Here is a 27,701-nt window from a genome sequence, read left to right on the forward strand (position 1 = left end):
TCAGCCCGGTCTCTCTCAGAACCCGGACGGCAGCTTAAGCCTACCTGGGTTCTGGTATACTTGAATTACTCCCCATTGTGATATTTCAAGATAATCCTTATTTTCTCCCAAAACTCTAAAGAAACAAACAAAAATGCTCTACGATTTTTAATTCAATGTCTTAAAAACATTTTTAGACATTTATTTATTTGACAGACAGAGATCACAAATAGGCAGAAAGGCAGGCAGAGAGAGAGAGAGAGGAGGAAGCAGGCTCCCTGCAGAGCAGAAAGCCTGATGTGGGGCTCGATCCTAGGACCCTGGGATCATGACCTGAGCTGAAGGCAGAGGCTTTAACCCACTGAGCCACCCAGGTGCCCCCTTTTAATTCAATGTTTTGATACTGCATTGCACTTTTGAAGGGAGAAATGGTTGCGACGTATACAAAAACAGAAAAGTTGATCCACTTGTATGCCTAACAAAGGCTAGAGACCCATTATGCTGCAAGCTGTACCATTAATGAGCAAGCACGGAGAGCTCAGTAAGTACCAGGTGGTGTTGTAAGCACCTAAGATGGAGATGAAGGTAACTATAAAAAAAAAAGTGTAAAAAAAAAAGAAGGTTGAATTTGGACACTAGAGCTAGTAGAGAAGGATCAGCAAGTTGATAGACCACTACAGGCTTCCTCGAATGTAAGCCCAGGAGCCATGGGGGCACAGAATAGATGTTACTAACCCCTGGAGAACAGATGAGGTTTTAGGGGTGGCCAGAAGAGGGCTATGAAGAAGAGAAACCAGAAAGGCGATAAAAAACCCAGAAAGAGCGTTTTCATCAGAGCCAAGGGAGAGGACACTGGCGAAGGAGGAAGTGGTCGATAGCAACATGGCCTCCGAAGGTTCAAGTTGGAGGAGGTCTGAACCGTGAACCTTGGGATTTAGATATTAGACAACTATTGGGTCACTAACCAAAGCAGTGTAGGGGGAAATGCAGAGGACCCCCGGAGCTGGGCTGAGGAGAAGAGCTAAGAAAAGAGAATGAAGAGGCTGGGCAGGAGAGGACCCACGGGACAGGGTCCCAGGAGGCCCACAGGGCAGGGGGGCAGTCCTGGGGCAGGAAGAGGGTCGGCTCTTCCACAGTAAGTTCGATGCAGCTAAGAATGGGTGTGGGCGCAGCTTCATTCATAGGTGGAAGGCAGGAAGTTGAGGAAATTCCTGCCTGCTGGCTCCCACTTTTTTAGCTCTAAAGTGAGAAGCAAAGTCATCTCTTGAGAGTAGGTGGGAGGTGATAACAGGGGTTTGAAGGAAACAGTAAAGAACTGGAAAAGCCTCTGAGAGAAATGAAAGAGGGAGCTGCCAGATTGAGAGGGAGAATTCTGGGCGGCGCCATGGGCTCATGCACTCACCACGGCCCCAGGACGGCGGAGGGCTAGGCAGCGGGGCCCAGGTGTGCAGAAACCAGAGTCAAGAATTCACAGGGTCAGGAGCAGGAGGAAAACAAAACAGCCCGGAGACACCTGGGTGGCTCAGTTGGTTAAATGTCTGCCTTCAGCTCAGGTCATGATCCCAGGGTCCTGGGATCGAGTCCCATGTCAGCTCCTTGATTAGCGGGGACCCCTGCTTCTCCTTCTGTCTGCTGCTCCCCATGCTTGTGCTCTCTCTTCCTCTCTCTCTCTCTGACAAGTAAGTAAGTAAATAAATAAACAAGTAAAAATCTTAAAAAAAAACAAAAACGAAACAGCTCAGATACTGACAACAGGGGATTTGAAGTGATGGGTCTCGGGTCCCATGTTGGATGGAGACAGAGGGAAACCCAAAGACGGGGGAGGGGCTTGGGAGGGGAGCTTGGCAGGGGGAACGCGCGGTGGCAGGATTGATGAGGAGAACCAGCGTTGCCTTCATTCGGAGTGGGATGGTAGAGGCAAGGTCTTCAGAGAAGAATGATTCCAAGTGATGACAAGGTCAGGTGTGGCCACAGAACTGGAACCTCTGATGATGGTCAGCTCCTGGGTTTCCCTTCCCCCTGCTCCATATGAAGAATGATCAGCCACAGTGAGACTTCTAGCACTCTCTGTTTACTCTGCACCAGCACTGGGGTGAGGCTTCAAAATGATGGGGGTTAGCGGGTAGAGGGTGGAGGGTGGGCAGAAGATATTCTCATCTGGTTTCCTTCTAAAATAAAAATCTGCTAATAATCAGGACTCACACCATCATCAAGACACGACCAACTGGGGGAAGGGATGCTTGAGAGAAGTCTTCAGGGCCTTCAGAGAGGCCTCCATCGGTGGGTTGACGCTCTGCGAAGATTTCCTAGCCATCATGGAACAGCAAACAGCAAGGTGATATCAATTATTGGCTCTGCCAGTTAGCCTGTGAGACCTGCGTTTATCAAATACAAATGTTTCAAAGCTCTGTCATTCCCGGGGGCACTGGGGGAATGGTGGCTTCCAATTGATGTGGACCAGGCAGAATGGAATTTCTAGGGAGAAAGACTGATATTTCCTTCCCGTTCCCTGCCCACTCTAAGCCTTGCCTCCCAGGCGCCCCGCCCCCAATGCTCATAGAGAATGAATACACAGTACAGAGGTTATTCCCCCGCTTTCCCGATAACCTTGATGTCACCCACCATCCCTGCTGCCTTCTAACCACCAGGCCCACTGCTCCACTGCAGCATGGAAAATTTAATCTCCAGCTTGCCCAGAATCAACCTGGAGCTGTGGGATGAGAGGCTTAGGAGTGCCGCCCATACGGGTAGCCTCAGCCCTGCATTTCTTGTCCCCACCAGAACACATCACTCCTTAAGCAGCAGAAACGGGAGGGCTCAGCTGGACGTTTAGTGACATATACGTCCACCTAAACATAGGCGAAGGTTGGGCATTTTGGTTTTGGTTTTTTTAAATCTTGGAAAGGAGATTTATATAATATGTATTATATATTCACACCCTGGTATATTTCCCAGGAGTTAGTGGGAAATGTTAGCTCCTGACCAGGTTGTTAAGCAGAATTGAAATGAAAGTGGGCTTGCTTGTCTTGGCCATTTCCACATATTTATTCTATGCAACACCTCTGCAGTTCAGGAGAGAAGGATAGTCTGTATTTGAGGGAGCGTTTAAGGAAAGGAAATGTTTGGGAAGCTGGTGGGGGTATGGCCACGGAATTGCCACGGTGGCCGTGGCTGGAAGTTCTCAAGTGGTGCTTAAGATGTTTCTGATACAAAGTCCATTTTCAAAAAGAGAACCTTGTACAGTCTTCCCCAAACTGCCATCGTGGGGTATCAGGATACAAGCTTTCAAATGTCTTTTGATGTTGTTATAATGTTCGTTTTAGGGAATTGGCATCAGGCGAGTAGCTTTGGGGGACTTTTGGACCTGGTTCAGGTTTCACCTTTGTCATTTCTGAGCCATGTGGCCTTGGAGAAGATATTGAATTTCCTGGAGCCCTGTTTTCTCATCTGTAAACTGAGATACCCACATCATATACTATTGTAAAGATTAACTGTATGCATAAATGCTTAATATGGCATCTTTCCATAATAGTTGCTCAGTTAATGGAAGCTGTTGTTTTTTCACTCTAGGGAAAACACACTCTGGCCAGGGAAGAAGAAGATGGATTGACAGGCTTAAGCCTCAAATATTAAAGTAAAAGAAGAGATCACATGGTTGCAGGGAACAAAAAAAAAGGACTCTTAATACTTTAAACAACCAAACAGTTTCAACTACGGTGACTACCTATGTTGGAGTTTGAAGGAAAGCATCAGTATCAAATATTCTGTCAGTGTGTAAGTTCATATTTGAGAGGAAGTCATCTTGATCTTAGACCAGGAAATAACATGATAGATATATCCCATCAAGGAGAAACCTCAACCCTCTACTTCCCTTTGCCCTGCCTGCTCCTGGAGAGTGGGAAGCATAGGTCTTCTCTAGGACAAAGTTCTTCTTCCCACACCTCAGTGCGGGGCTCAGCTTTGTTTGCACAGGTGAGCTAATTAACAGCCAAATCCACAGGTGGGAGGCTCCTTCCTCACTGCTCCCCCAGCTCCCCCCTACAAACCACCCCCCAGCACCCCACTCTCCTCCTGGGCCTGTGTGGTCCACCACAGCAGGAAATGGATTGGGGTTTTCTATTGAGAAAGTGACAGAAGCTCAGTTTAGAGTATTAAAAAAACAGAGACCTAGAAGAAGGGGGGAAAAAAAAAACCTCCCTCATTTTCTTACCGCTTATTAAAAACGGTCAACATTTTGTATTTCCTTCTATTCTTTTTTTTTTTAGTTTTTTTTTTTTAATTTATTTGACAGAGATCACAAGTAGGCAGAGAGGCAGGCAGAGAGAGAGGGGGAAGCAGGCTCCCCACTGAGCAGAGAGCCCAATGCGGGGCTCGATCCCAGGACCCTGAGATCATGACCTGAGCCGAAGGCAGAGGCTTTAACCCACTGAGCCACTCAGGCACCCCTCCTTCTGTTCTTTTTAAAAGCATGATTTGATTTATTTCTTTATTTATTTGATTTCTTTCTTTGTTATTTCATACTCTATACAATGTTGTATTCCCTATTTGACATTTAACACTATAATATAATGGACGGCACTACAGGCTGGGGGAAAGCAGGGCTTGGCTGGGGATCAGAAAGGTCTGAGGGTTAATCTCAGCTCTGCCACTTATGGTATGACTTTGGGCATATTATTAGCCTTTTTTTTTTCCCTCAGCCTCAGGCTTGCCATCTGTATAAAGAAAATGATAGACACAGCCATTCTCTGGCACTAGTTTTTTGTGTGATCCTGGACTGTAGGAGCTAGACCTGTGGTCTGGACTGTAAATTCTGTAAGCACAAAGCTCTTTTGTCTGGTCCTCTGCTAAATCCCTTGGGCCTTGGGCTGTGGGGGAGTAAAGATGGTCACAAAGGCTTGGTCATTCTCCCCATCCAGAGGTAGAGTCTATTTCTCTACCCGTTGGAATGTTGGACTAGGCTGGTGTGACAGCCAGCCTCCAGGATGGTCCCAGTGGTCCTCACTTCCTGGTCATTCGTGTCCTTTCACAGTTTCCTCCCATTGCAAATCAGGACTGGTCTGTGTAACAAGAAGTTATGGCAGATATGATGAAGTCTGCCTTCGAAGCTCATTTATAAAGGGCTGCCTTGGTCTTTTGGATCACTCACTCTGAGGAAGCCAGCCACCATGTCACAAGGATATTCATGTAGGTCGTGGAGAGGTCCATCCAGAAGAACAGAGTCCTCTTGCCAAGAGCAAACCCAAATTTGCCAACTCAGTGAGTCAGCCATCTTGGAAATGGATCCTTCAATTCCAGTCGAGCCCTCAGATGAGCACAGCTCGGGCTGACATTTTGATGGCAATCTCATGAGATACCCCAAGTAAGAACTGCCCAGCAGAACTGCTCCATATTTCCTAACTAACCCACAGAAGATGTGAGAGATAAATATTTACACCACTACGTTTTAGAATCACTTGCTGTGCAGCAGTAGGTAACTACTACACACACTATGACTGGCTTTACCCCAAGAGAATGCAGCAGAAGAGGCATTCCAGGACTTCTGAGCCCGGGCATTATGGAGACTGACAGCTTCCACTTCCCCGGCTCTTGGCAATCAGTCACCATGTTTTGAGAAGCTCAAGTCAGGCAGAGAAGCCATACAGAAGAGAACCGAGGCATGCCAGGTGAGAGACGCAGGTTATCTCCCAGCCAAAGGTCGGCACCAACCTCCGTCTTTCTGAGTGAGCCATCTTGAAGGTTCTAGCCAAGCCTTGCCTTGTCCAAATACCTTGGGGCCTCGGCCATCACCCTATGGAGAAAAAGAACCACAGAGCTGAGATCAGTTGAACCACAGATATGTGAGAAATAATAAAATGACGGTTGTTTTAAGCTTCTGAGTTTTGGGGTAATGCATTGTGCCGCAATATTTAACCAAAAACACTGGCCCGGCACTTGGCCCATAATTGGCTCTTGAGAAATGCCCGGTGAATAAATGGATGACCTTTGTTGGACTTCGGTCTCCTATAACATCACAGAGGTGAGGCCATTGCGTGCCCTACATTCTGTGTGTTTCCATCTGTCTATTGTTTTATGGCTGTTTACCTGGCTTCCAGCCACGTGGTCACTTTACTATTGTAGGAGAACTCTGGGCCTATGGCAGCTCTGTTCCTCACACAGTTCCTTCTCCTTTCTTCCTGTGCCCCATACACACTCTAGGCCCCTGGCTAAGTTTCTGCTTCTGAGAACTCGTGTCAAGTTCTGGTTTCCCAGGTTCCCTTGTTTGCCACAAAGGTGCCGCAATTTTATTAGTGGTGCCCATGGCCATCTGGGGTGGTCGATCTCTATCAGTTCCATTTAAAAAAAAAACAAAAACCACCCCCCCCCCCCGCCCCGCCCAAAACAAATTAAACAGGATGGGAGAAGTCAAGTAGTTAGCCTGAGGTCACTAAGCAAACCCAGCTCCCTGGCGGAATTGAACTTGCCTTTCATCCATCTTCTGACCACCCGCCCCCTCCATCCACCCCGCCCGTGTTGCTCTGAGCAATCGTGGTGTGACCCATTTAAGTGATTATTCAGAAGAGTAATTGGTCCTCCCCGACTATAAGTCATCCTCAAATCCTTGTCATCACTGTAATTAGCAAAAGGCCTCTCTCGTGAAGCTCTGAAGGTATCTGTCCCAGACTCTACAACATCACCCAGTTTCTGGAGGCTGGGGGGACCACTGTTACAGGACCATGGCCTGCTATTTGTCTATCTCTACAGAAAATATTGATTAAGGCCTACTGCCTTCTAGGTGCTCTGCGAGGCGCTGGAGATACATCAGTGAACAAAACACGGGCCCTGTTTGCAAGGAGCTTATAGTCAAGGGCTGGAGACTTTCCTCCTCTTTGTGCAAGCAGGATGGTGAGGCCACACCCAGGCCTGGCTCCTGCGTCAGTCTCATGCATTGCGGAGCAGAGCAGAGGAGAAAACCTTCCCCTTATGCTCCAGCCTTCCCCACCTGCCTGCTTGTCTCTGTGATGCCTCACAGTCATCTCATGTTAAAATTCCTCACATGCATCTCTTGGTCCCTGCCCCTATCTTAGTCCATGCACCCCCCACTTGCTTGCTCGAGTCAAGAACAATGAGTTATTCTTTTTTTTTTTTTTTAAGATTTTTATTTATTTGTTTGACAGACAGATTACAAGTAGGCAGAGAGGCAGGCAGAGCAGGGGAAGCAAGCCTACCTGCTGAGCAGAGAGCCCGACGTGGGGCTCGATCCCAGAACCCTGGGACCATGACCTGAGCCGAAGGCAGAGGCTTTAACCCACTGAGCCACCCAAGTGCCCCCAATGAGTTATTCTTGATTTCACCCTCTCCTGGCCATATCCAGTCCACGAGCAAGTCCCTCTCCAATGTATCTGCTTCTCTCCTTCGCCACAGCCACCAGCAGCCCCCGTGGGGACCCTCTGCTTTCACCCTCACTCAGTGCTTCGAGCTTACATCCATCCTGAAAGACCACCCCCCCCAACCCCCGCCATGGGCACGACAGGCCGGACAGCAAGGCTGCCTTTCCCCAGTGGGTTCACGCTCCTGCTCTCTGGGACAGTGCTGACCGCTCTCCCAGCAGATGCCCAACACTGCCTCCCCCCTCTCAGCTGCTGGTCTCATCTCCTCCATCCCCAGACATAAGGGCCCAGGGGGACAGAAAGCCCCCCCATCTTCTCCTCAACAGTCTACCTGTGGTATCTTCATGCATACCCTCTGTTTCCCGTCCTCGGTCCTTTTATTTACTTATTTTTTATTTTAATTTTTTTAAAGATTTTATTTATTCATTTGACAGAGAGAGATCACAAGTAGGCAGAGAGGCAGGCAGAGAGAGAGAGAGGGGGAAGCAGGCTCACCGCCGAACAGAGAGCCCGATGCGGGGCTCGATCCCAGAACCCTGAGATCACGAACTGAACCAAAGGCAGAGGCTGAACCTGCTGAGCCACCCAGGCACCCTCCTCGGTCCTTTTAGAGGCTGACCTAGCTGGCTTCCTAGGAGTTTGTTGCTCTAGTCACCACCCTCCACTTCTCCTGCATAATGATCATTCCCACCAACACACAAACATGCCCTAGCAGCTCTCTTCCGAAAACTTCCTTCTTTCCGGCCCAAGACTCCCTCCTGTGGTTCCCATGCTCCACCATCCCTTCCAGCACAACTTCTCCAGAAAGTTCTCCTCCTCTCCTATCATCCTCTCTAACCTGCTCCTGAGAGGCTTCTGCCTCCACTGCTCCCCTGAAACGCTCCTGTCAAATCCTTGATGTCCGGACTCTGCCAAATCTCAGGTCGCTTCTCTGTCTTCCTTGACCCTGACTCAGTCCTTTCCAAAATGTCTCACCTCCTCCAGACTTGGCTCCTCTAGTCTGGTTTCTCACATCCCCTCGGAGCCAGGTTGCGACAGAGATGGCAATCTTGGCCATCCTGGTCCGGTTACACATTTCTGGTGGTCTGTTTCCTATCCAGCAGGCAGGACGTCCATCTGTCCGTTGGTGCCAGGAAATGTAAGAGTGGGGTGTTGGCCAGGGCAGGCCCTGGGATGTCTGCTGTGGTCACCAAACACTGTCCCTACGGGCCTGTTCTCTTCATCTGGCACAAAGGGCCGGAAATGGAAATTTCAAGGCATTGATATGGGGCGGTGTGATAGGATGGCTGGGGTTTCTTCCCTCCACCCCTCTCAATTTCCATTATGTAGCTCTAACGGTGTTTGTGGAACAGAGAATACTTTAATGCCAAAAAAATGAAATGCCAGATAAGAAGATTTGGGGCTCCTCTCTGCAAGGACCTGGTCTAGGGAGGAGGTGCCCATGACAGGCAATCTCCACGGAGGGGACCCGCTTGCCATAGCAGTAAAGGACATGGCAGTGTGGGTGGGGCCTGGCTGGCATCACTCAAGCCTCCCACAGAGCCATGATTCTTTCTCAGTGACATTTTGAAGAGCTTGGCTATAGAGTTCTCAGATCTGCTACGATTCTGGTTAGTGTTTATGCAGACGGAGTGTCCAGGGAACTTCCTTGCCTTGTCTTCCTTTCTGGACATCCAGCAATTTAAATCCTGTCCGAACTTTCTCATCAATATCTACCTCCTTCTTCTCAAGCCCTCTTCACTTTTACTAGAATCTTCCTTTTCTAAAGGTGAAATTGAGCCCTGTCACCCCGGTGACCGTGTCCTTTGGCCCCGAGTTGTAAATCAGAGTGGTCTGGGTTCCGCTGGTGCTGCCATGTCTCTGTGACACTGACCAACAGGGTGAGTCGAGCCACTATCGGCATCTCCACCCCTGGATGGTGAGCTCCAGGAGATCAGGAATCAGATCTCGCTTCTCTCTCCTGCTGCAGGATGAGGCCCATCATGAGAAGGCACCTTTCTGGGCTTGTTGGGCGAGGGGAAACGTCCATCAACTCTCTCTCCTTTGCTGTTGTAGACACGTGTTCCACCAGCTAGAGCTTGGAAGGGTCCTGGCTGCCTCCAGCCTTGTCGACCGGAAGGCCAGACGGGCAAAGTTCCTGCAGTCGAGATACTGTTGGGCTAGACGCTGTTGGGATGAGCCGGAGCATTCCTTCGCACTCCATGGTGGTCAGGCAGACATCGATTCTCTCTAGGCCTTGGAAGCTTCGCCCTGTCATGTCCCATCGAGGGAGCAAAGCAGCCCCGTGAGAGAAAAGAGGCTCAGACTCTGAATGCATAGGATGGAGTCTCCAAGGCCTGGGGACAAGGACAAAAATCCTTCCTCTGTGGTGGGAAGAGAGCAGCGACTCCACCGGCTGTATCCAACATCCACGAACCAAATGAAACCCTGAGGAGTGCTGTTTGAGATAGCGAATTCTCTCCCCTTGAAGGATTTTATTTCCTAAATCCCATGGAATATATAAGGATAAGTAGAAATTCCTGTTTCTCTGGCCAAGTTGGGGAAAAACAGAGGGAGAGGGGCATGCTAATGTTAGGTTCCTCTCAAAGACTCTTCCCCACCCCCCAGAATATCTAATATTAAATCTCAAATGTTAAGAAACTTATATTTATAATTACTCATCTAGTAAAAGCTGAAGGCTTCTTCTACTTACTAAGCACCTAGTTTATTTTTTTCTTGCCTTTCTTAATGGAGATGTAATTGACATGTAACATTATTTTCAGGTGTTCAACGTACTGATGCGATTTCTGTGTTTATTACAAAATGATCACCACGGTAAGACTAATGAACATCTAACGCCACCCATAGTTACAAAAAGTGTTTTTCCTTGTGATGGGAATTTCTAAGATCTACTCTCCCCGCAACTTTCAAATACGCAATACAGGATTAGCAACTATAGTCTCCATGGTGTACACTGTAATCCCAAGACTTATTTATTTTATTTTCATTTTTTATTTTTAAAATTTTTAGGACTCATTTAATTTGTAAGTGGATGTCTATAACTTGTGACCCTCTTTACCCATTTCACCCACCTCCTAACCACCACCTCTGGCCACCACCAATCTGTTCTCTGCATCTATGAGTTCTGTTGCCTTTGTTTTTAAGATTCCACCTATAAGGACTCTTGAAGACTGAAAAACCAAGACTGGTCACACTCCTTCCTCAGCCTCCTCTTCTGGGTCTACAGCCTGGGGACCAGGTGCCCTGAGCGAGTGCGGGGACAGGGAGGGTGCTTGCTGGCAGAGTTGGCAAGGTGAAGCCCATATAGCCCGGGGCAAGAATGCAGGTGGGTGGATAGAAGGTTCCAGCCCCAGGAAGAAGTGCCAGAGGGGAGGGATGGGAGTAAAACAATGGAAGGGTGCTAGAGCAGAGTGACAAAGAGTAGAACTAACTCTCTTTCATTGTGATGCTGGGACCTCTCCTGGAGAGTCTCCAAATGCTCGATGCTTACCCTGGTCCATACACACAAAACATTTCACTTTTTAAATTTATTTATGTATTTTTAAAATATTTTATTTATTTATTTGACACAGAGAGAGAGAGAGAGAGATCACAAGTAGGCAGAGAGGCAGGCAGAGAGAGGGGAAGCAGGCTCCCCATTGAGCAGAGAGCCCAATGCAAGTCTCAATCCCAGGACCCTGAGACCATGACCTGAGCCGAAGGCAGAGGCTTTAACCCACTGAGCCACCCAGGCACCCCGCAATTTTTAAATTTAAAACGATAGGTGAGGTTGTCCCCTAGGAAGGGGACACTGGACAGTTCCAGAAACTTGAAGCCTACCCCAAGCTAGGGTTGGGAAGTGAGTGCACAAAATTGTCACAGAGCATTGATTATAATTCAAAAGAGAATTCTTGGTCATTTAGAAGAATGAGGGCCAGATCTTAAAGACCCTCTTCAGCTCTATGACCCCATTAAAAATAAAGAAAAGTCTTACCAAAACAGAAGTGGTTGATATGTTTTGGTTTTAGGGAAACCTTAACTCTTGTTCGATGGGGAGAGAGAGATGTGCTAAACTACTCTAGAAAGCTACCGCATTTTTCCTGCCTTTCTCACTGAATTAGGCAGAATAGGAATTACAGGTCTGGCTTCTCCGATTATAAAATTTTTGGGGGGTATATTTTAAGCCCTTTGTCATAGAAATCTTCAAACATAAGCAAAAGCAGAAAGAACAGCATTATTTGATACCTCTGTACCCATAATGGAGTTTTATCAATGATCAACACATACCAATTTTTTGTTTTTATTAATCCCCTACTCCCGCCTCAACTGGATTACTTTTTAGTAAACTCTAGGTAATATTATTTCACTTATAAACACTTCACTATGTATCTCTAGGAAAGATTTTTAAGATTTTAAGATTAATTTATTTAAGTGATCTCTATACCCACCTGGGCTGGAACTCATGACACAGAGATCAAGGGTCGTATGCTCCACTGACTGACCACCCGCTGCTCCAAGAAAGGCTCTCCAAATATGATACATACCATTAGCACGCCTAGAAAATGAACAATAATTCTTTAATATAATAAAATATCCAGCCAGAATTTGTTTTCCTGAAAATTTTCTCATATTTGGTGCTGTATCTTTATCAAGAGCCTTCCAAATGTTTAGATGAGAGAAGTTCACCTCCAGCAATGAATCCAGAAAAATTTTAAGCATAAAGATGTTTTCTGACGCTTTATCTAGAATAATTGAATTTGGCAATAAATGTAATGGACACACTAGGTGAATTGATAAGTAAAACCCAATGAAACAGCACTATGGTTAGAGAAAGGCAATTAATCATCTTTCTATTCACAGATAAAATATGGGTAAAAAAAAATATGGGTAATAAGTGTCCACCTAAGTGGGTAGGCATGATTGTCATGAGGATTCTGGAAAAATGTGCTTAAAACATTCAGCTGTTTGCCTGGTTTCAAGTGAGCCCTTAATATATGTTCGCTGTATAATGGGCAGCAATAAACGTGTTTATGATGAATTTACAATAAGAAAAATATTATATCAAGTTTAAAAATGATTAAGCAATCACACTAGTCTAAAGCCACAACCATGAAAAAAAGTGTCCGAGTTAATCTATCAAAATAACAGTTTATCATTGAGTGGTGGTGCCCCTCAAAAATTGGAAAGTACAGAGCAGGGGGGGGGAAATGTGAGATTTGATAAGTTAAGAAGCTGAGCGATCTCGGGTGTTTCTTTTTAAAGACCTCAACGCCTAACTGCCCCCCAGCTATGGTCCGCCAAGCCCGTTAGCGCCACCTTGTGATAAAACTCGGCAACTACTTAGACAAAAATCCAATGCGGGTTTAAACTGACAGTGGTGTAATACGCAGCATAAATTTTCCGCCATGGGACTTCTCATCCCAGGCCCATGTCAGCCTGTGGGCATGGGGAATCCTGGGTACCTCATGTAAATGTCCTCAGGTGAGAAACATAGCTCATGTCCTTTCATATGACATCCTACATGAATCTAACTCACCTGTCCCATAGCTATTCTAATGTCTGGCCAGAGCCTTTCTGGAAGCTTGTGTTCACTGAGTGTGTCCAACTTACAGGGGAGTCCAGCTGTCTCAGGGTTTACCGCCAGTGCAGAGAAAACCCAGCTGGCACCTGCCCACCAGAGAATCACCTGAGAGAAGATCGGCCCCTCCCCTATAGCTCCTCCCACACCTGACCCCTCCCGAGTCACCCCTGCTCTCTAAGGCGCCAGATTAGCTGCCGAGCCTCTAATCCTGTGAAGTGGAGGGAATAGGCCTGAGGTCCCTGAGGTTGGTGCCTGGATCAACTGCATCCGAGTCGTTTGGGGAAGTTTGACATAATGAGTTTTGTTGCTTTCGCCCAGAAATTGTGACGCAGGTAGTCTGCAGGGTTGAGGATGAGAGGGGGGTAGAATCTTCAATTCACAAAACCTCAGCAGGTTTGGGGATCTGGGAGTCTCCAGATGATGTCCTTCCCGGAATTGCCAGTCTCTCTCTTCTTCCTGCAGAGTCTGGAATACTTCCTCTGGAGTACGGTGTTGTTTCAAATACATCCAAAAGTAACACAGACGTCATCGCAGTTAAAAGCGGGGCTCTGGAGGCGGATAGAAGATTTCCTCCTGGATCTGTCCTTTAACCTTGCTAGCCCTTAGATTCATCTGTGAAATGAAGATAATGATGTTATACCTACCTCACGGGGTCATCGTGCGGTGAAGATTAGATTATTTATTATAATCATTAAATTACACTTATATTTAAATTTAATTACAGTTCATTTATGTTTGCAAAGCCTGAAGCCCTTAAAACAGTGTCTAATACATAAGAGCTATGATTAGCAGGGATTATTTTTAACCGTTATCACCATTGCTATTATATACAGATGCGTATCTCTAGGTAATAATCCTTTTAAAAGATACAACAACAAAATCTTTTTTTAAAATTTTTTATTTCTTATTTTTTTTATAAACATATAATGTATTTTTATCCCCAGGGGTACAGGTCTGTGAATCGCCAGGTTTACACACTTCACAGCTCTCACCATAGCACATACCCTCCCCAATGTCCATAACCCTCCTCCCCCTCTCCCAACCCAACACCAAAATCTTGAAAAAGAACCTATGAGTTAAAATACAGGGTTCAGAGGTACCTGGGTGGTTCAGTGGATTAAAGCCTCTGGCTTTGGCTCAGTTCACGATCCCAGGGTCCTGGGATCGAGCCCCGCATTGGGCTCTCTGCTCGGCGGGGAGCCTGCTTCCCTTTCTCTCTCTCTGCTTACTTGTGATCTCTGTCTGTCAAAATAAATAAATAAATAAAATCTTTAAAATAAAATACAGGGTTCAAACCACGCCCCTACTTCCTTCCCAGAGTGAATCCAGATGGATACCCAGGACAAGGAGAAGCTTCACCATCTACAGAGGTAATACTCTCTGGGCGAAGGATGAGTCGTGGGGCCTGAGGCATTTTGGGAGCGGGCAAGGCCAATTGTGGGGACAGGGGTGTGTCTCCAGGCCCTTAGGTTAGTCCATGATGATATGGAGCAGGGTTTCCTGAAGTGGGCATCCCTGCAGACACTGAGATGTTTCTGGTGGTCCAGGGACCAGTTGGTCATTAAGACTATGGACCACACCACTGTTTCGACCCTGACCACGATGGGTCAGCAGACACCAGTGCTCAGTGCTCTGGCTGCTCCGTGTCTTGGTTGAAATCAATTAACTGCAAGTGGAGGCGCTGGACTGTAAGACACTCTACTGATGAGCGCGGGAGACCCCTCCCCACCTTGCACCTGATGCCTGGGCTTCAAGGCGCTGTGCTGCGGGCAAGCCGGTCAGCGGGGCCCCAGCCTCCGGCCCCTCCAGCCCCGCTGGCTGAGTTTAAGTGTTCCTCGTGCTCACCCAGGACTGTCAGTGTACATAAGGCCAACAAGGTGAAGTCCGAATGAGCTTCCGTCACGGAAAGAAGGGACATCCCTGAGATACGGATGTGTGGCTGCTGGGAAGTGGGATCTGATTCTCAAAAGGTGGCCCCCAGCCCACATCAGGGGCAGGTAGCTGTTCTCAAAGGGCGGAGCTCAGAACAGAGACTGCCACTGTTCCGTTCTCTGACGATCATCAGCACAACAATTAGAAGAGTCACCCTGGGACACCACAACAGCCCATTGGAGAACTGGGGAAGCGAGAGCGTCCCCCTGGGCTGTCCCACAGTCAGGGTCTGTCACTGTCCTAGCGTCCCAGCATGCCCGTGGAAGGAAGGTCTCCTGTCTTGGAGGAAGCAGCGTGAGGCAGTAGAAAGAGCACTGTCTTGGGAGTCCAGGCAGGGCCCATCCCCATCATGAGCATGAGGTGAGCCATGATGGAATCACTTATCAGGGGAAGTTTCCAGAGCGACTGATCAATGGATGAACCTCTCCCTGGGCTGAAGGAAGGGTTCAAGGTCTTCCCACCCTGAGGGGACATCATGAACCCTGGGGGCCACTGCAAGAACCAGCAGGAAACTTCTTCACAGCCCTAGGCTCTGGGCACATCAGGCTCCTCCTGCAAATTTGCTGGGGACCTTCCTCTGTGCACAGAGCCCCCTCGGCCTCCCTTCATGTTGGAGATTAAAGGGAACCCCCACCTGAATTGGATCCTCTTTCAAACAAAGCAGCCATAAATAATGTATTTGAAATAACTGGAGAAATTTGAATATGAACTGGGCATTAAGGATATTAAAGGAATATTATGACTTATGCTCGGGTGATAAGAGTATTGTATACAATAAAGTATCCTCATTTAAAAAAAATTGTACTGAAATATTTAGGCGCGAACTGCCACAGTATCTGAAATTTACCTAAAATATTGTTCAGAAAAAATCTGGCAAGACGTTAACTAACCGTCCTTCAACCCAGGTAATGAGCATGTAAGGCTTTCTGTAGGTTTATAAATTTGTGGCATATAATGTGGGAAGAACAGAAGTCACCCCCTCTAAGAAGCCTTCCCTGATTTCCCAGAACTGGATGGAGTGCTCCTCTTGTGGGCTACTCCTGTTTCAGGACAGGAACTGTTGTCACCAGGGAACTTACTATCCTGAAGTCAAGCACCTGCTTTTCCCACCAGGCGAAGACCCTTGGGCACACGTCCTGGAGTCTGGCAGAGAATAGACGCTAATAAGGGGAGGAGAGGGGAGGCAGGAGGCTACAGGCCCAGCACCCATCTCAGTGCCTGGCAAAAAGCAGGTCTCTGAATCTTGTGTATTAGGCTGAATTTGCTAAGAAGCAGCCTTCTCTCCTGTCTTCTTTCTCCTTGAAGCCCCCTCAATGCAGCGGTCAGAACACAGACTGGCTTTCACGGCCACCTTCACGGACTTTGTCTCAAGCACACCATCACCCGAAGTGCCGATGGAAATCGACATTAAGTATCTATGTCTACTACCCAAACACTCGTGCATGGATGTGTCTGACAGTGTCATTCATAAGACCCCAGACAACCCAAATGTCCATCAACGGATGAGCGGACGAAATATGCTACATCGATACAATGCTGTCTTATTTGGTAATAAAAAAAGAATTAAGTACTGATTTGGTGATCCGGGAAAATAGGACACCAATTGAAAGAAGCCAGTCACAAAGGACCACATACTGTCTGATACCATTTATATGAAATAGACAGAACAGGCAAATCCACGGAGAGAGAAGGTAGATTGGTAGTTCCTTAAGGCCAGGGGTATTAAGGGAATAAGAGGGACTATTGGGGGTATGGGCTTTCTTTCGGGAGGTGACAAAAATGTCCCAAGATTGATGGTGGCGATGTAGCACAACTCTGAATATATATAAAAGTCACCGAATCGTACACTTTAAAAGGATGTGTTTTATGGCATGTGAAGTATATCTCAATCAAGCTGTTATTAAATATATGGGCATAAATATTTATGGCCATTACCCAGTCTGTACCCAGGGGCGGTACGGCAGAAGAAGATAGATACGGCGCTGGCTAGCTCCCCAGTTTAAAACAGAATAATAGAAGATGAGCTTGGCAGGGAAGGGGGGTGGTTTCGTATGTAACAGAGCCCATAAATAACACCTTGGCTGTTAGCTGTCAGATGCAAGGTGCTGATTAGGGCTGGTTATCTGTGACTCGGCAAGGGGCAAGGTTTGATCTCCATCTATCTGCTAAACAGCAAGCGTGATGCTACAGAGATAGGAAGCGAGAAAACGCCTCCCATGATGCTAGAGAAAGGTCTAATTAAAAACATAAATTATACTTTCTAGGCTTTGGAGGCATTCATCATGCTGCTTTCCACAGGCATGCACAGATAAAGCGGTGTGAAGAATTCTATTAATTATCTTGGGAAAGAGAAGGAGAGGCCATCTCTGGAGCTGTGGGCACCGTGACTGCCTGGAGGAGGGAAGGAACGAGGACAGAGCTGCAGTTGGGTACAGCTCAGGGACGGGGAGATCAGGAGGGAGTCTCACAGCCCGGTGGGCCTCACCAGAACGTGTTTGGTGGGTGCACACAGCATCAGAGAATTTTCTTATTCAGTTGCCGTGAGAATGTAAGTTGTGGGAGGGCAGAGATTTTTGTGTTTTGTTCATTGGTGCCGCCAGATGGCTGGTATTCAGTAATTTTCTGTGCATGCAATGAATGAATGGATATGTTAAAAATTAGGAGATTTTAAAAATCTCCTGAATTTCTGCAGGTTTAGAAATTTGGTCCATTCTGACCAGGATGGAGTACCAGGGACCAGCCTGAAACAACTTAAAAATTGGACAAAAATATAGGCAACGGTGGTGGTCAAAACACTGGATGATGGGCAGCAGGGGTCAGTGACTCTGGAGAGATGGGTCACAGATTAAGTGAGCCCTGCGACTGCCCCAGCTAACTGCCTGAAGGGTTTGCAGGCCCTGGTGTGGGCAGTGGGAATCAGATGGAATCTGGCAGCTTCCCTGAATTGAGGAGGTGGAGTTGGGTGGCCAGGGCAGCTATTTTGCAAGGTAGAGACCTGGAGAAGAAAGCTTCAGAAAGAGAAAGTTCCAGAAATCTGCACAGGGTCCTGCTCAAGTCATCAGCTAAGTGCTGATCAGCACACACACGTTAAGAAACTACTAGAAGCCAGAGAAAGGACCCCCGCGAATGGAACAGAGAGAACAATCTCTGGAGCTCACACGGGGCCAGGAATGGTCCATGCTGCTACCAGCCAGAGTAGGAAACCTTGTAATTCATGAGGCTGCCTCCTGGATGTCCCCCATATGCAATGGGAGTAAGAGGCCAACAGAAGTACCTTAGAGTAAGGAAGAGAAGCCTCTTTGCCTACAGCGTCCCTCTAGCGCTCCCTACCGACAAAGCTTAATACGATGCCAGCAACAAAGAAGAAATGCTTAGAGTTCAGGGTGAACCATGACAAAGTCATTTGTAGCTGCGAGGGTATAAACTGGTAGCTTGTACAGTCACAGGCTGATATCCAATAAAAAATTATCAGGCATTCAAAAAGAAAAAAAAATGACCCACAATGAGAAGAAAAAGTCAATCAATAGAAATAAATGTAAAAATTGCAGATAGTACAACTAGTAGACAGGACATAAGAACAGCAACAATACACCCTATATATGAGAAGGTAGAGGAGAAGGGGCATGTTTAGTAAAGATATAGAAAATAGGGGGAAAGATCCAGACTAAACTACTAGGGATGAACAATACAACGTCTGAGGGGGAAAAAATACACTGGATGGTATTAATTTCAAATTAGACACTGCGGGAGAAAAGATGAGTAAACTGGAAGACATAGTGTTGGCAACTACCCAAATGAAACACAGAGGGAAAAAAGACAAGGAGGAAAAAAGGAACAGAGAGTCATTTCCCTGCTTCCCTTACCTCCCAGTGCAGGGATTGGGATCATTTTTCTTAAAGGGTAGCTAGCGTTAAGCTTGTGGGCCATATGGTTTCTATTGCAATCGCTCAACTCTGCCTATTCACCTATGCTCCAAAGCAACAGCAGACAATATGGAACAAATGGGCATGTCTGTGTTCCAATAAAACTTTATAAAAACAGGCATCCAGAAGTGGCCTATAGTTTGCTGACTCTGTCCCAAGAGCATCTAGTCAGCACCCGGACTGCTCATTCAGCACCCCTAAAACAGAGGGGCTATCTGGCCCACTGGATGAGAGTCCAGCCCAGACTTCCGCCCTGTCTCCTTCTCTTCCTTCTTTTCTCTCCCCATCTGGACTTCTCCTTCCAGCTCTCATCCCCCAGGGCCTCCAAAACTAGCTAGCTAGCTGATAAGGTGACTTTATCTAGCTGTTGTGGTTTGTTGGAAAATGGCCCTCCAAAAGATAGTCACTTTCAAATCCCTGGAACCTGTGGATGTTACCTTATATGGGAAAAGGATCTTTGCAGACGTGATTAACCTAAGGACCTTGAGATGGGGAAGTTCTCCTGCTTTACCCTGGTGGCCCCACTCTGCCATCACAGGTGTCCTTATGAGATAGGAGCAGAGGGAGATTTGATACACAGAGGGGAAGGCAATGTGAAGACAGAACAGAGGGAGACATGAATGTGGAGATGCTGGCCTTGGAGTGACGTGGTCACAGCGAAGGAACCGGATGGTCCTGGAAGCTGTGAGAGGCAAGGAACAGATTCTTCTTTAGAGTCTCCAGAGGGACCACACCCCTGATCATGCCTTGATTTTGTCTAGTGTTACTGATTTGGGGCTTCTGGGTCCCAGAACCGTGAGAGAAAACGAAAAACCAAAAGCAAAAAAACGAGTTGAGTGTTGCTTTAAGCCACAGTTGGTGCCCATTTGTTGCAGTAGCTAAGTAACAGATAGGGCCATCTCTACATATCTGCAGTAATTATCTGGGATCAGGGCACCTGAGTGGCTCAATCTGTTGAGCGTCTGACTCTTGATTTCAGCTCAGGTCATGAACTCAGGGTTGTGAGATCAAGCCCCAAGTTGGGTTCCATGCTCAGCATGGAATCTGCTTGAGATTTTCTCTTTCCTTCTCCCTCCTTTTCTGTCCCTCCCCCTCTAAGTAATAATAATGATCCGTGATCATCAGTACAATTAAATGGCCTCCCCCCATCCTGGTAAATAGGTTTAGAGCCAAGTTAAAGGAGACTTTCTGGAGCCTTTGCCTTAGTCCACAGCTGGCTTCTTGGGAATGGGGAGGCAGCCCAGTCAAGGAAGTGGATGGAGTCCCAGCCAGGGAGTCAAGAGATCTAAGCTTGTGTCCCCCTCTGCCCTCCTCACTGCCTGAGGCCCAGGCAAGTCCCAGCTTTTGGTTTCCTTGTCTGTAAAACCCCCACACTGGGGTAGAGGAAGAGGTTTTCCTCCGGCTCCAATAGCCATTAAGCTTAAAGCAAATGCCAATGGGAACACTCAGCACAAACATGGGGCTGGGGGGTGAGGGGAAGGCAGTAGTTCTCAGATCCTACCACTGGAGTTTTAGGAATAACAACATTGATAATAAGATCAGCCCACCTGTACTGAGTGTATCCTATGCCAGGCGCTGTGCCAAGCATTTTATTTGTGCCCTTCTCCAAAGACACAAGGACATGGGACAGCAAGAGTTTGTACTTTGGGAACCAGAAAGACCTGATCTGGAATCTCAGATCTGCCACAGGTAGCTATATGACCTCGAGCAAGTGGCTTAGTCTCGGGAAGCATTAGTATTCTCACCTACAAAATGGGGCTGTCTTGAGCTATCTTCTGGGGTGACTCGAGGATCAGATTTGCCTCCAACCACACATCTGGCCGAGTCCTCTTATTACCATTCGTCTTTTATAATGAGCGGTGGACTGCTGGCGAACCCATAGGATCATCAGGGGTTTGCTGATGTCTCTCGGGGTGGGAACATCTAAGTGCCACTGGCATCCATTCAAAGGGCAGCCCTCCCCCCCACAATCTGTCCCAGCCCCCACGGCTGCTGTACTGTTGAACCCCTTCTAAACTGACAGCACCCGGACACCTGCATTCGTGGAAATCTTCGGGCAAGAGCTGAGCAACTAATTGCCCTCCCTAAAATTTATTCTCCCTTCTTTTGTTATTAGAGGCTGGGGAACAGACATAATAAAACCCCTCTAAGTCTAGCAGAGAGAAACAACACGAAATGTGATTTGAAACTGGGAGTAATCATTGCGTCTACAATTTTCAAAAAATTAATAAATCAAGGAGAAGCTTTTAGAGCCAGGCTTAAGTCATACAGAAGGGCCTGAGTTCAACACAGAGGGCTCTGCACACCCAGCAATTCAGTTGTTGTTGTTGTTTTTCCCCCGAAAATGCTGCTTTGCCTAGACTTTCTGTCCCGGTTACAATCCCCACCAACCCCCAGACCCACTGGAGCGAGACTCAGCGGGTGCTCTCCATGGTCCCTTCTGGCTCCATCAGGCTGCTCAGTACTGGGGTTTCCTGCCTCTTGCAGCTGCAGGACATTGCCCTGGCCTCACTACCTCCCTCCCCCAGCAGCAGCAAGGCAAGTTCCCTCACCTGCAGGCCTGAACTTGGCTGAGCACCTCCAGGCCAGCTGCCGAGGGATCTTTCTGAAACACAGATGGAAAGATCCTAACGGTGATCGAAAACTACTTAGTGCCTACCGAGTGTCCACCATTTTGCTCGTACTTTCATTTTCCTCTCCAAAAGCCCACCAGCTAGTTCGTACTGGTCCTACTTTACTGATGAGGCACCTTGCTTCGATGACTTGGCAGGGTCCCTGAGCTGGTAAACAGGGGAACTGGGATTTGAAACTGGGTCTGGGGGACTCTTAAGCTTTCATTTCACTGGTTTCCCTGATGGGCACCCTACTACTGATCACAGCTGAATTTCCCAAACTCTGCCCTTGGGGACACCACTATGTAAGATGTTAATAATGTTTTTTTTTTCCTTAAAAAAAAAAAAAAACAGTATCCACAGCAACAAGGTGTGTGTATGTGTGGTTGTGGTGGGTCTGTAGTTAAGTAAATTGGAGGCATATTCCCTAGGCTACCTTGTCTTGGAGAATCCCTGACATATTAGACTATTGAAGACTTTGATGTGTCCCGCAATTGAAAAAAAAATCAAAGAACACATTAACCGAGAGTTTTCCAAAGGCATTTTGCCATGGGACCCCTTCACACATCAATCTGCAGGATTGTGTCCTTGGCACACAGTCTGGGAACCACTGGCTCTCCAGCTCAAATTGCAGGTCCTTAACCTAGTGCAAAAGCCCCAGAGCTGGCCCTACTTGCCTCTCCCAAGCTCACCTCCTCCTGTGCCTTGCGGAGATTTCTATTCCAGCCACATCTCACTGCTCACATTTTCTCAAATATGTGAGGCTGTTCATGCCTCCATGTCTTTGCACAGGCTGTTCCCTCAATCCAGAATGCTGTTCCCTTCCTTCCCTCCTCCATGCACCTCAAGGACTGGCTGAAAGGTCTCCTGCTCTGGAAGTGGTTTCCCAGGTCTTTGAACCAGAACGAATCACTGCCTTGATGGCAGTGTACCTCACTCTTACATAGCTCATCGTGTTTCTCCATGTACATTAAAGATTTGTTTTCCCATGGCTGTCACCCATGGAAGGCTGAGAACTTCACGAAGGGCCAGACCGTGCTTTCTTTATTTCCGAATCAATGCCGGATAGGGCCCAGTACTCAGTCGGTGTTGGCAGGCTGACCCTCCTATTGTCTTCTCGTCGATTTTCGGAACATATTTTGCTGATTATAAAGGCAATTCAAGCTCGTTTTGAGATTAATAATAATAATAATGATAATAAACAAATTTATTTATTAAGATTTTATTTATTTATTTGACAGAGATCACAAGTAGGCAGAGAGGCAGGCAGAGAAAGGAGGAAGCAGGTTCCCTGCTGAGCAGAGAGCCGGATGTGGGACTTGATCCCAGGACCTTGAGATTATGACCTGAGCCGAAGGCAGAGGCTTAACCCACTGAGCAATCCAGGCCCCCCATAATGATAATAAACAAATTTAAAGAAAAAACTGTGAAAGGGACCAGGTGAACGGTTCTCAAACTGGTGTTAGCATAAGAATGAGCTGCACGAGCTTGTTAAAAAGAGAGATGCCCCACCTGGAGCAAGGCCACCTGGCTTCTGCCCCAGTGTACACATGTGCACGTGTGCACGGGTGTGTGTGGGTGTGTGTGTGCCTGCGTGTCTGTTCATGGGTTTAGTAAACTTCCAGTTGATTCTAAAATGCAGCCCTCATTAAAGCTCACTGCTTAGGTGAATTCTAATATTTTTGTCCTATAAACATGGCTACGATGAGCATCTTCATAGATAAATCTTGTCCGTGGGTCTATGTATTGCCTCAGGATAAATACCCAGAAACGGACTCACTGAGCCAAAGGGCGGGGAGGTTTTTAAAGCTCTTAGAAGGAGTGATTGTTCAGAAAGACGGCGCTACTCCCCGCTCCCACCAACAGCTGATGAGGGCGCCTGTCTTTCTCACAACCCGTGATTATGGCCACTTTGGATGAGAACGAATACAAGAATAGTTGCTATTAAACGTGGAAGAAAAATTGCCTCGCTGGGTGGTTCTTTGGGAGAGACATTTAGCAAGCTTTTGAGATGTAATTACTGTTTACTCCAGCCTAGGAACACACAGACTCATTTTCTTTTTGTGCATGGTTGGCTGGTGATTTTGCCCACTCTGTGAACACCCGTCACTTCATCCGTTCTCCCGGGCTCACACTGCGGGTGGGTTTTCCTAGAAGAAAACTTCTCTTTCTCTCTCTCTCTGTGAGGAATGAGTTTCCTCCTCCCCAGAGTCTCAGCGAAGGGGCAGGTCCCCCGACCTGAGAAGGTGAGACAGGGACTGCCCACCCCCTAAGCTCAAAGCTCAGGATGCTTGGCTGTCCTATTTCATTCTTTCCCCCTTTCTGCCTCCGGAAACTCTGGCGAGCAAGGGCACCCCTGGCAGAGCTTCTCAAAGTCTAGATCCACCTGTACCCGAAGTCTCTCCGGGCCAGCTCATTCCTGCCTGAGGATGCCTGAGGCTGGAAAAGGCCCCACCTGCCTCCCTGTGCTCAAGAAGCCGAGGGTCTCCGTGAGCTCCAGTGTGGTAGGAAACAGACGTTTGCGGGAGGAGGGGACCACCTGTGACTGAGTCCAAAGGAGGACAAGAGCCATTTGAATGCCAAATATGCTTGTGCTCTGACCCACAGTTCCCATGCCAGAAAATTTCTGTTTGCAAGAACCCTGCTGTTTGCAGTGGGGGGCGGGGGGGGGGGGAGAGTACCCTTTAATGAGCGAACTGGTTAGACAGTGAAGGTCCTTCATTGTTATGGGATATCTGGCAGTTGCACCAGGCAGTTAAAAATAATGAGGCAAAAAGACGACGAGGCAGAGCCGTCCAGGCGCCAGGACACTATCTGCTTTAAATGAAAACAGCAAGCGGAGGAAAAATATGTTCCAAATGACCCCATTTATGTGAAAGAAAATACTTATTTTATTCAACCAACATTTAATGAGAACCTATTCCAGACCGGGCACCATGGATAAAAAGGCAAACGATGCAAAACCTCTGCCCTCGGAGCACGTGCCTAGCCAGGGTTTACAAAGGAACGCAAGCAAGACGGGGAGCACCTGTTCACGCTGGCTATTTCTAGGCATGGAGTACGGGAGCAGGGACATGGTTTTAATGAGGGTTTTTCTATTTTGTTCGCTATGCTTCCATATTGTTGGAGTTTGTAATTTACAATAATACAAAATAAGGGAATGAAATGTATGAAAGATGCAGAAATGGAGATTCGGGGCTGGAGACACAAGCTTGGGCCGGCTCCCACTTCTGTTCTTTCTGTGGCCCAGAGAGGTGGGATCCCCGTTGCTTCAGTCTTCCGTGGGCTCAAGGGCTTGACCTTCAAGTTGACCTCAGCTCATACAACCTGATTCACAGGTACTTAGTCTCCTTAAGTAGTGTTTGTTTGTTTTTAGATTTATTTATTTATTGGGGGGGAGGGGCAGAGGGAGAGGGAGAATCTTAAGCAGATTCCACACTGAGCATGGAGCCTGATACAGGGCTCGACCCCAGGGCCCTGAGATCATGACCTGAGCCAAAATCAAGAGTTGGATGCTTAACCCACTGAGCCACCAAAGTGCCCAAGTAGTTTCTTGCAACTTAAAGTGGGTCCAAAGATACTGGTTTCCCTTTCTTATTTTGAAAGATTTCAAGCCTTCAGAAAAGTGACAAGAAATAGTACAATGAACATGTGTATATCCTTCACGTAGATTCATATTAGTTGTTAACATTTTGCCTGTTTGCTCCCTCTGTCTCTGTCTCTGCCTGTCTGTCTGTCTCTCTCTCTGTCTCTCTCTCTCTCTCTGTATAAAATCCACTTTTGCTGAATCATTTGAGACTTAGGTACAGATATCATGATGCTTTATTCCTAATATTTTAGTATGTATCCCCTAAGAACAGGGACACCTTCCATAACCACCATATATTATCAAGCTTGGGAAACCTAACATGTAATAACTACCCTACTACTAACACACATTCCAAATTCAAATTTTCCAAATTGGCCCAATAATATTCCTTAATAGCTTTTCTTTTCTTCTCTTTTCTTTTCTTTCTCTCTTTCTTTTCTCATTCTTTCTTTCCTCCCTCCTTCCTCCTTTCCTTCCTTCCTTCTTCTTCTTCTTTTGTTTTGTTTTGAAGGCCTGGGATTCCCATCCAGGATCATGTATTTGTTTCATTCAGTTCCCTGAAACTAGAGAGTCCTCTTTAATCTGGAGCAGTTCTCAGCATATTATGTCATTTCTGACATGGAGACTTTGAAAAGTCCAAGCCAATTGCTTTAAAACGACAATATCTTTAAATATGATGAAGTACTAGAATCCTAAATGTGAGCCTTGTCCTAGAAATGTACATTTTCTTAAGCCACCACCAGGTGGTGCTCTCAGCAGCCCTTGGACCGCACACGTGGAAAGGCAATTTCAGACAAGCAAACCCACTTTGTCTCAATCAGATAAGGCTCTCATTTGGTAAAGCGTATGATGTTAAAAATGTCCACATATTTATAAAGATGCTATTCTTTTGAGCATGACTTCTCACATATGATTCATAATCCCCAGGGGCTGTTGCACATCGGGGTTCTGATTCAGTGGGACTGTGGTACGTCCCCAGAGTCTGCATTTCTTTTCTTTTTTTTTTTTTTTTTTAAGATTTTATTTATTTATCTTGACAGAAATCACAAGTAAGCAGAGAGGCAGGCAGAGAGAGAGGGGGAAGCAGGCTCCCTACTGAGTGAAGAGCCCCATGTGGGGCTCGATCCTAGGACCCGAGATCATGACCTGAGCCCAAGGCAGAGGTTTAACCCATGAGCCACCCAGGCACCCTAGAATCTGCATTTCTAACAAGCTGCGGTGTGACTGTAATGGTGTTGGTCCGCAGAGTACACTTTGAGGAGCAGGGTTTCAAACAAGCATGTGAACAAACACGTCTACTTATAATTCGGCCACTTTTACTTCTACACCGTAATCAGCGGGGAACCTGCTCCTGTGCCCTCCTGCTGAGACCCCAACCCTCTGGCCTCCTTGCTCCAAACAGTAGGGATTTTGCTCCAGCTGTTCTCTTTGCCTAGAATGCTCTTCCGCCAGATGTCCTTCCGCTTGCCTAACTCTCTTGATTCCCCTCAGCCTTTGCTCAAATCTCACTTCTTTTTTTTTTATTTTTAAAGATTTTACTTATTTATTTGACAGACAGAGATCACAAGTAGATAGAGAGGCAGGCAGAGAGAGAGAGAGAGGGAAGCAGGCTCCCTGCTGAGCAGAGAGCCCGATGCGGGACTCGATCCCGGGACCCCGAGATCATGACCTGAGGCCAAGGCAGCGGCTTAACCCACTGAGCCACCCAGGCGCCCTCAAATCTCACTTCTTAATGAGACTTGCCCAGACCACCCTGAATCCCTACTGATACCACCACCTGCCCCCAGCCCTGCTTCCATTCCCCTTCAATCTGCTTGATCCTTTTTCCCGTAGCCCTCACCACCTTCTCCTATACCCTTTAGTCTCCTTATTATGTTTATTTCTTATTTCTGTCTCCCCTTGCTAGAACCTAAGTTCCGTGAGGGCAGGAATCGTCGTCTATTTTCTTCCCCAATATAGTCCAAACATCTAGAGCAGCGTCTGGCCCGTAGTAGGTGCCCAAGGAAATATCTGTGCACGCTCATGGGACCTTCAAGATAACAGAGCCCCAACCCCCCACCCCCCCAAATTTTTGCTGGTGAAGAAATGAGCTGCAGATCTTTAGGCAAGATAAAGTCTTGCCCAAGGTCACACCCACTGGAGGAATATTTTCCCTAGTCTTCTAAGTGAATCTAATTTAAAAACAGGACTGTTTCTATCAGTTAAATTTGAAGCTACCTTTTTAATTTTTATTGTCTTAGGCCTTTTCCCAAAAGGATCTGAAGCAGTGGACAAGATTAAAAGGTCATATAAAATGCAACAGTTAGGAATCAAAATGCAAGAGATATCATCTAAAGGAAGAGGGAGCCCACGTAACAGGCACTTGACAGTCGTTAATTACTCTAATGGGGCGCAGGATTTGGCTCGAAGTTCTTTGGCAGCTGAGTTAAACGGGAAGCACGTGGGACTACATAGTGTTCATTGTCTGACCTAAGAAAGCCTGAGCACTCAGCAGGGACTCACTTCCAGGAGGAACTGGTACAGGAGAACTCCGTGTAACATCCACTGGGCTCCAAGTTGGCCAATGTTTACAAAATATCCAAAGTCTTTAACCCATGGTTAAAGAATGCAACCCCCTTCATGCTCGAACACTGAGAGTATAGCATTAAATCACGTGCTAGCTCTCATGGTTCAAGTGAATTCTCTTCTGATGCTCTCACTGAAAATAAAGATGGAACCTGGAGAATCTAGAAGAATGCA

At 47.0% G+C, this 27,701-nt stretch overlaps 1 long non-coding RNA gene across 1 annotated transcript; it reads right to left on the reverse strand.

Moving 5' to 3' along the window:
* Window positions 1–2,225: 2,225 nt before the first annotated feature.
* On the reverse strand, window positions 2,226–8,337 carry LOC123928811. The gene is made up of 3 exons (XR_006815820.1): window positions 8,322–8,337; window positions 5,686–5,767; window positions 2,226–2,354 (listed from the first exon to the last, which is right to left on the reverse strand). It is a non-coding gene; the product is annotated as an uncharacterized LOC123928811 (long non-coding RNA).
* Window positions 8,338–27,701: the final 19,364 nt, after the last annotated feature.

This window comes from Meles meles, chromosome 18 (assembly GCF_922984935.1).
Source record: "Meles meles chromosome 18, mMelMel3.1 paternal haplotype, whole genome shotgun sequence".
Lineage (NCBI taxonomy): Eukaryota > Metazoa > Chordata > Mammalia > Carnivora > Mustelidae > Meles > Meles meles.